This window comes from Protomyctophum bolini (assembly GCF_963924005.1).
Source record: "Protomyctophum bolini genome assembly, chromosome: 12".
Classification (NCBI taxonomy): Eukaryota; Metazoa; Chordata; class Actinopteri; order Myctophiformes; family Myctophidae; genus Protomyctophum; species Protomyctophum bolini.
The window spans coordinates 15970331-15978211 of NC_137873.1; positions in this window are offsets into that span (position 1 = coordinate 15970331).

A 7881-nucleotide genomic window follows, 5' to 3' on the forward strand; every position below is an offset into this window, starting at 1 on the left:
CGACAGGAGGTTTGAAACCATCCTACAGACACATTAAATGAAGAGCATCTTCAAACGACACGAGAAATGTCAACACTTTGCCCGTGACAATGAAAAATAAAAGCCAGTGGTAGAAGAGTAAAAGTCCTGTATTCCAAACTATACTTGAGTACAAGTACCAAAGGTGCAGAATGTCCCATTTCAATTTGTCCAAATCTTAAGAAACTAGCAGAGTATAGAATCCAGCTTAATTGTATATGGTTAATGTATATGTTTTGTGATAATAATCTAAATCTACAAACTATGAACTGATAAAAAGAATCACACTCATGTGAAGTGAGCTGTGCCTTTCATCACAATGATAATGTCTGATGATGTCATGTCACCAACATGACGCCACAAATATTTCGTGCCTAGTCAGACAGACAGACAGACAGACAGACAAAGCTGTGCATTGGAGTGACTGCACCACTCAAAATTATACAGTATGCCTCTGAGATATAATGGAGTACAAGTATACATTTTGGGGGGCATACTCAAGTAAAGTTAAAAGTACCTAAACATTGAGTAAATGTACTTAATTACTTACTTTCCTGCTGATGTTGGTGACATTTAAATGGTGTCTTTGGAGATACAGTGCATGGGTACCCTTCCAATATGATGGATAGACATTTTAATTAAACAATGTGAAGAATTCAACACATCTTGAAAAGATTGTTTTCTGCAGTGCTCATAATGGCTGAATTAAAATGTATTAGTCCAAACCTACCGGTATTACATTTTTATATAGTTGAGGGCAGCGCTGGAGGTAAAATCACACCCGTGTGAAGTGAGGGGCGCTCTTATCATCATACATCCTCATACATAATCTCATACTGGCCAATCAAATGCCTGTTGCCTGTCATTGGTGATTGGTTAGTTGATTTGCTCGTTTATACATATGACGTAAATGTTCCCTTCAATGTCAATGGCGTGTAATGTTTTGATGTTTAATTTACGTCATATTTAGCGGACATTTGGCCTAATTTCTCCGTTCATTGTCAATGACAAATCTTGAGACGTGTGGGGACAAGATTTACAGGACATTTGACCTGAATTCCCCTTTCATTCACAGCCATGTGAAGTAAGGTGCGCTCTTATCATCGTACATCATCATACATCATCTCAGTCTGGCCAATTCGAATTTGCGTCCACAACTTCATCTTCAATGTTTGTGTTTACACAAACACTCAAAACTGGCCATTCATTAGCAATGGCATTCTGCTACTTTTGCAATTTTTAAATTTTTATCTGGAAAAAAATACAGTTTTTGGACATAATGACATTTCCACATTACAGAGTCTCATACGTATATATAATATTATATATATATATATATATATATATATATATATATATATATATATAGTTTAACAGAGACGATTTACTAAGTATGTTAGACACATTACAGAGTCTCTGTAACAGAGACGATTTACTAAGTATGTTAGAAATAATGACATTTCCACATTACAGAGTCTCAATAACCTCTAATCTAATCTAATCTAGATAACAGACGATTTACTAAGTATGTTAGAAATGCACAAAACCACTTTCATGTGATTCCTGCAACTGCGCCTATAACTTATTCAGCATGAGGTTTTTTTTAAACCCCCCCACTCAATTGTTTGACCACATTGACCCCATGTGCCCCTAGATTTATTACATATTTATTATCGATAATATTATTAAAATAGCCAATGTATTATAAGCTCACAATGTGTCACATTGCGACACATTGTAAGGATGTAGATTGGCTATTTTCGAATAGTGTATGTATACAATAGGGCTCAAGTGGTTACGGTGCTGTAAGTGATAAAATAAGTGTTAGATAGCTCTATATATCTCCCCATAGTAACCATTGCTATACAGTGTTTGTTCAAGAGGGGTCTCTTCGTCTCTCCATGCTCTTTAGTAAACACAGACTACATTTTGAGGTCGGGATACCAATGTGATCCAATCAAGAGAGAGAAAACTTCTTCCAGTACTCTCCACCACTGTATATTGATAAAATTATTCACATGAACAAAACATCATCTCACCTTGTTAACTCCTGCTGCTGCTGCTGATGTGTCCTTGTTGTAATGACTCGTCCTGGTTTGACGACAGACCCTTGAGGCCATGTGTCCGGCGTAGTGCTTGTCCCTGGGGGACCTGGGGTACCGTATTTCACTTGTACAAACTGCACCTGTGTTTAATCAGGACAGGGGTGTGTGTGTGTGTGTGTGTGTGTGTGTGTGTGTGTGTGTGTGTGTGTGTGTGTGTGTGTGTGTGTGTGTGTGTGCGTGCGTGCGTGCGTGATAAATAAATAAATAAAAAAGGTTCCTTTCTATCACACAAAGATTTGGCCTCCCCTCTGTAATATTAACTCTGAAGACCCCCTGTTGAAGACCCCTGCTCTATCATTCTTAAAGAGCATGCCCAGAGTATCGGGTCACACTCTGGAACAAGGGTCACCTGTCCAGGTATCCCAGGCTTCATTATATGGTAACTCCTGAAACAGAGCCTAAAGGTCAGGAGGTCATGGGGTGAGACCCCCCACAGAGGGCTACGATTACAAGTTAGGTATTTAGGAGACACTCTCGACTCTCGTATCCCATTAAGCACCGTGCAATAAGAAAGGTTATCACAAAGAACACAGAGACTGTAATGGCTTAGGAAACTAGCTGAACTTCAGTCTAAACAGTACTATACTACTGTAGCGATCGGCTATCGCACGCACGCACACACACTATCACCACCGCAATTATTCATGTCCATGTCAAGTACACACCCAGACGAGCGTCAGCGCAGCGACACGCCCCCGACGCCTGCACGTTCCCTTACGCTCTATAGAGCCAAGATGGCGCGGCCCTGTGAGAGAGAGTAGCCTGGAGAGGAGACTGGAAAGGAGCAATCGGTACGCGAGTTTACACAGTCCGCGCGGTGCGTTTTCTAAGTTAAACTGAAGCTACAAGTGGATGCACGGGAAGAGGAGGAATCGACTGAGAAGTCAAACCTTGGGACATCTCTCTCTGCCCGTGTCTTGGCGTTCAGCAGACAGCAACGGAGCTGCCGTTCTCCCTCACTGACTGGTACCCCCCCCGCTCTCACGCGCACACACACACACACACACACACACACACACTGTGCCTGAGTGAATCACCCCGGTACAGGCCGTGGGATTTCTTTTGTTTGTTTATTTTGGGTGGAATAACATTTTATGTATTGAACAACAGTGAAAGTGTTGTGAATATTGTGGACGCTATACTGTGGTACAAAGAGACTGGACTGGATTTTGGGTGTGGGCTGGAAACCTTAATACAAACCAAACAAACTGAGTTGTACTGTGTCTGTGTGAATTACTGAATTCTGTTGCATTGAGTGAAGGTCATTTTTCGGGGAACCTATCCCTGGTTATGGTTTACAGGTTCATGTGTATTAGGGTTGGGTGACGATACGAATACATCGTCAATCGCGAATATATAAATCCAATCGCCGAATATTTTTATTAGGCGATTTTTCGGGACGATTTTTAACCTTTAAAGTGTGAGCAACATGTGAATCAATTTGGGCCAGGAAAGTAGTAACAGCGACAGTTATAATGGTATGGTCCCCGCAGCCGTGATGCTCAGTTGCTCTCAGTGACTCACAGTGTGAGCCGAGGGACCGAGCCGAGGAAGGCTACTGTTACTGTACTGTAGCCTACATGTTGTTTACGCTCCGGAGTCCAGAACCATGCAGTTTAATAATATACAGTCGCAACAGAATGCACACTGCTGTCTCGTGTCTCATCCCAATGCGCCACCCGTGAAGTCGGGGGAAAAAAACAAACAGGCTGGTAGTGTTGTTAGTATAGATGAAGTTCAGTGGGTTAACTTGAATCATTAGCTACACGCTAAGCTAACGATCCCTGAGCCGTATAGGTGTATAGGCTTGGGGATCGTTAGCTTAGCGTGTAGCTACTGATTCAACCCACTGAACTTCATCTCCGCCTGTAATCCAAGTTATTTTTTTATTGACAACGTGAACGAACCCCGACACCAGCGCTGCAAAAATAGACAGATCTACCAGCTCTCAACGCATAGCGAACGGTGCTGCAGAAACAGGCAGTGGTTGTGACGTTAGCTTAGCTTGCAGCTGCTTGTCCGTTCCAACTTCACTTCATCTAAACTTATTTCTTATTTTGTTACCCCATGGCTGCGCAGTTGTGCTGCAAAAAAAAACAGACGGATCTACAAGCTCTCAACGCGTAGCGAACAGAGCAGCAAAAACAGGCAGGCAGGACGCGGCGCCTTGAGAGCTTGTAGATTTTTTTTTGCGACCTGCAGTGAGCTGTTCTCACTTTACTTTTATGACACGAATACATCGTTAATCGCCGATTCTTGGTCAGACGATGGGCGATTGAAAAAAATTGGCATATCGCCCAACCTTAATGTGTATATGTATATATTTATTCTTGTTTAACCATTGTAAGGCTGGCTTCAAATAATAAGCAGTTGTCCCCAAAGTGGTCCAACTGTGTTAGGCATTTGCCTAACTGGCACCCCAAAAAGCATAACATCAAGCCAAGCCGTTACACTACTATCGAAATAACAATCTGTATATTGAAACTATGGGATACCGGGTAAACAATGAACCAGTCTTAGCTCAAGACCCAAAAGAGAGATTATAGACATTTCCCAAATTATAGTGAAAATAGCAGCTCTACATACAAGCTGTGAGGTTGTAGAGCCGCTATTTCCACTATTTTCCTCGTTTCTTAGTTGCAGTTTTAGTACAGGCAATCTAAGAAAAAAAGGGGGTCAACCTCAAACAAATTGCAACACAAACTCTTTCCACTTTTTTTGTTTCATCAATATGTTAGTAATAACATATCAAAAGTCCTAAGAAATCGGAGTAGGGGAACATAGTGAAAAATGCTGAAATAGATGACGTCACAATTCCCCATTGACGCCCATGTTAAAAATCGAATTATGGATGTTTTCTTAGCTGGTGTCCAAAGAAAAGGTTAAATACTTTCCAGAATTACCTAGAAAATATGTTGAATGCAGTAAATTGATTGTGCACAAGGAAATTCTTAATATTATAGGCATTTTGTGAGAAAAAAGGGACAATATTCACACAAGAGAAAATCGGAAATATGGTTTATGAATGCAATGAAAGGTAAAAGACATGCATATTGGACATTACAAAACTTTAAAGTTATAAAAGCAATGTTGTCATTATATTTACACTATTCTTCATCATCTTCCTCATCATCACTTTCAACAAGACATGTGTTTGCACACCCTGTGTCTTTGCAGTTTGCACATGCAACAGAGCAGTCAATGCCATGCTTCTTGCAAGTGCACCTCAGGATGCTGCAGTCTGTCTTGCAGGTACATCTGATGACCCGTAGCAGTTCCTGTGGAGCTGGAGGTATGTCCGTCTGGACAGGGACAAGCCCCCCATCATTCTCTTCCCATCCCCATTCTTGCGGCAGGAGCTCACATGCAGTTCCCTTCCACTGCTGCACTTGGTAGTACACACGGAGACTGTGATACTTTGCTGCTGCAGCTGTAGGTGGCAGACTCTCTGGCTTTACATGAGATGTGCTAGTAGCCACCTTCTCACAAAAGCGCTTGTATCTTAATGAGTCAAGACCCTCCCCAGACTTCCCATTGTACAGCCAAACCAAAGCCTTCTCTCCTGCTGAAACAACCTCTACTGTTGAAGCTGACTGTTTGTCAAACACTGTAGCTTGCTCACGGAAGTCATTGATGGTTGTGATTTTTTTGAGGGGAGCTGCTTTTCCAATGCCATAAAGCCGGGAGGTAGTGTCACACCCAGCTACTGCGTGGACGAAGAGAATGTTATTGCACACACTGGGACCCAGATGCTGTTTCAGAGATTTGATGTTCCAGACATGTGGCTTCTTCATGCTCTTTTTTGGCTCAGGTTTGAAGATGAGGTTGTGTGACTTGAGGTCAGCATGGTAGATGAGGAGGATGAGCAGATCTGTGTCATCACCAATGACCACAGTAGTTGTTGTGGTTGCAGGCTCCACTGCTTTTTCTACTATGAGGAGATCAGCATCTCCTGGGGCATGATATGTCTGACAGTTCTTTGACTGTAGGTGCACGACTGAACATATTGATGAACTGCTGCTTGTTCTTGTTGTTTGCAAGGAACTCGTCTTTTTGCATTGTAACAGGCAAGTAGTCATCGATGGTCACGGTTGCTCCAGTCCTCCCACCTGCTCGCCTGTGGTGTGTCATATCTTTGGTGCATGTGCCCTCATAACCATCAAACACGACAACTGCCTCACCATAGTGTTTTGTCACATACTCGCCGTACCGCTTGCATGTGTCCATGTAAGTGGACCCCAGTTGAAATACTGCGCAAGCTTGGATGAAAGCAGAAAGGATGCCTTTCTTGGAAATATTTCAGAACTGTGAGTGTGTCCTCCATATCACGTGCTTGTCTTGCAACTGTCAGGTCTGTGTTCTGCTCACCAGTGTTGTGGTTCACCCCTGTCAGCTCTTGCATTGCAATGTTGACTTCAGCACAAGCTGGCATGGAGAGCAGCCATGTCAAACGTTTCTGCTCTGGCATCCCTCGCCCTCTTGTGAGGCCACCACTGGTTTTCATACTCCTCATGAGCACCTGTTCGATAGCTAAATCTACAGACAGGCCAGCCCATAGCCGATCACTTCGTCTGACCACGTGGAATCCCTCTTCAAATTTCTGGTAGACGTCTGGGTGATCCCCCTGGAGCTTGCACATTCGCTGCACATACTGTAGATCTGAGTGGATTTCGTGTAGAGATTGTGCCCAGATGTAAGGAAGCATTTCTGATATTGCCTCAAGGTGCAATGCCCAATTTCCAGTATGTTCGCCTCTCAGAAACTTTCGAAGTATGTCTAGTATCTACCATATCCATGTACTGCAACCACAGGGCAGCAGTCCTGCTGGAGGATTTCAAGGATTCAGTTTTGCTTTTAGTTGTTCCTTGATTCTGAGCAACACTACCTCTGCAGATACTAATCCCTCCATCAACTGTGCATAGAGGAGAGCTACTTCATCCAGATCTGATTCTCCCGTTCCATTCCCAGCTGGGTTATCATCCTCTGACATCTGAACATCACACCTGATATTGGATGTGGTCCACAGTAAATTAATTAATTTAAAATTAAACATCAAAGGTTCCTATTTTGTGGTTTGGTAAAGCAAAAAGGTAAATGGTCTGATATCAAAAAAGCGAATGCCACATGTAGTTTTAGTAGTAATAATAATTATAATATAATAATAATAAATGAAATAATAAGAATTATTATAATACTTTATTAATTTAACTTTTTAATGTTTATTCTGGTTGATTCTGGACAGTAGTGAACCATTTGTTTGGACATCAGACAAGAAAACATCCATAATTCGATTTTTAACATGGGCGTCAATGGGGAATTGTGACGTCATCTATTTCAGCATTTTTCACTATGTTCCCCTACTCCGATTTCTTAGGACTTTTGATATGTTATTACTAACATATTGATGAAACAAAAAAAGTGGAAAGAGTTTGTGTTGCAATTTGTTTGAGGTTAAACCTTAGATTGCCTGTACTATTTTGCTTTACACTGTGAACCTATATTTTGTTGTCTTGTTTTGTGCCTTCCTGTCTGCCCCTGTAGTTCTGTTCCTGTCTTGTCTCATTAGTCCTGTGATTGCCAGTGTTTCCACCTGTGTCCCCTTAGTTCCCCAGCCTATCCCAGTGTTGATTGTCAGTGGTGTTCACCTGTGTCTAGTTTTCCCATGTCTATGAGTATGCCCTTGTGTTTTCAGTTCTTTGTTCGTTCGTAAATTGTTGTCAGTGTTATTTAGCTCCTCGTGATTTCCTTGTACATTCCT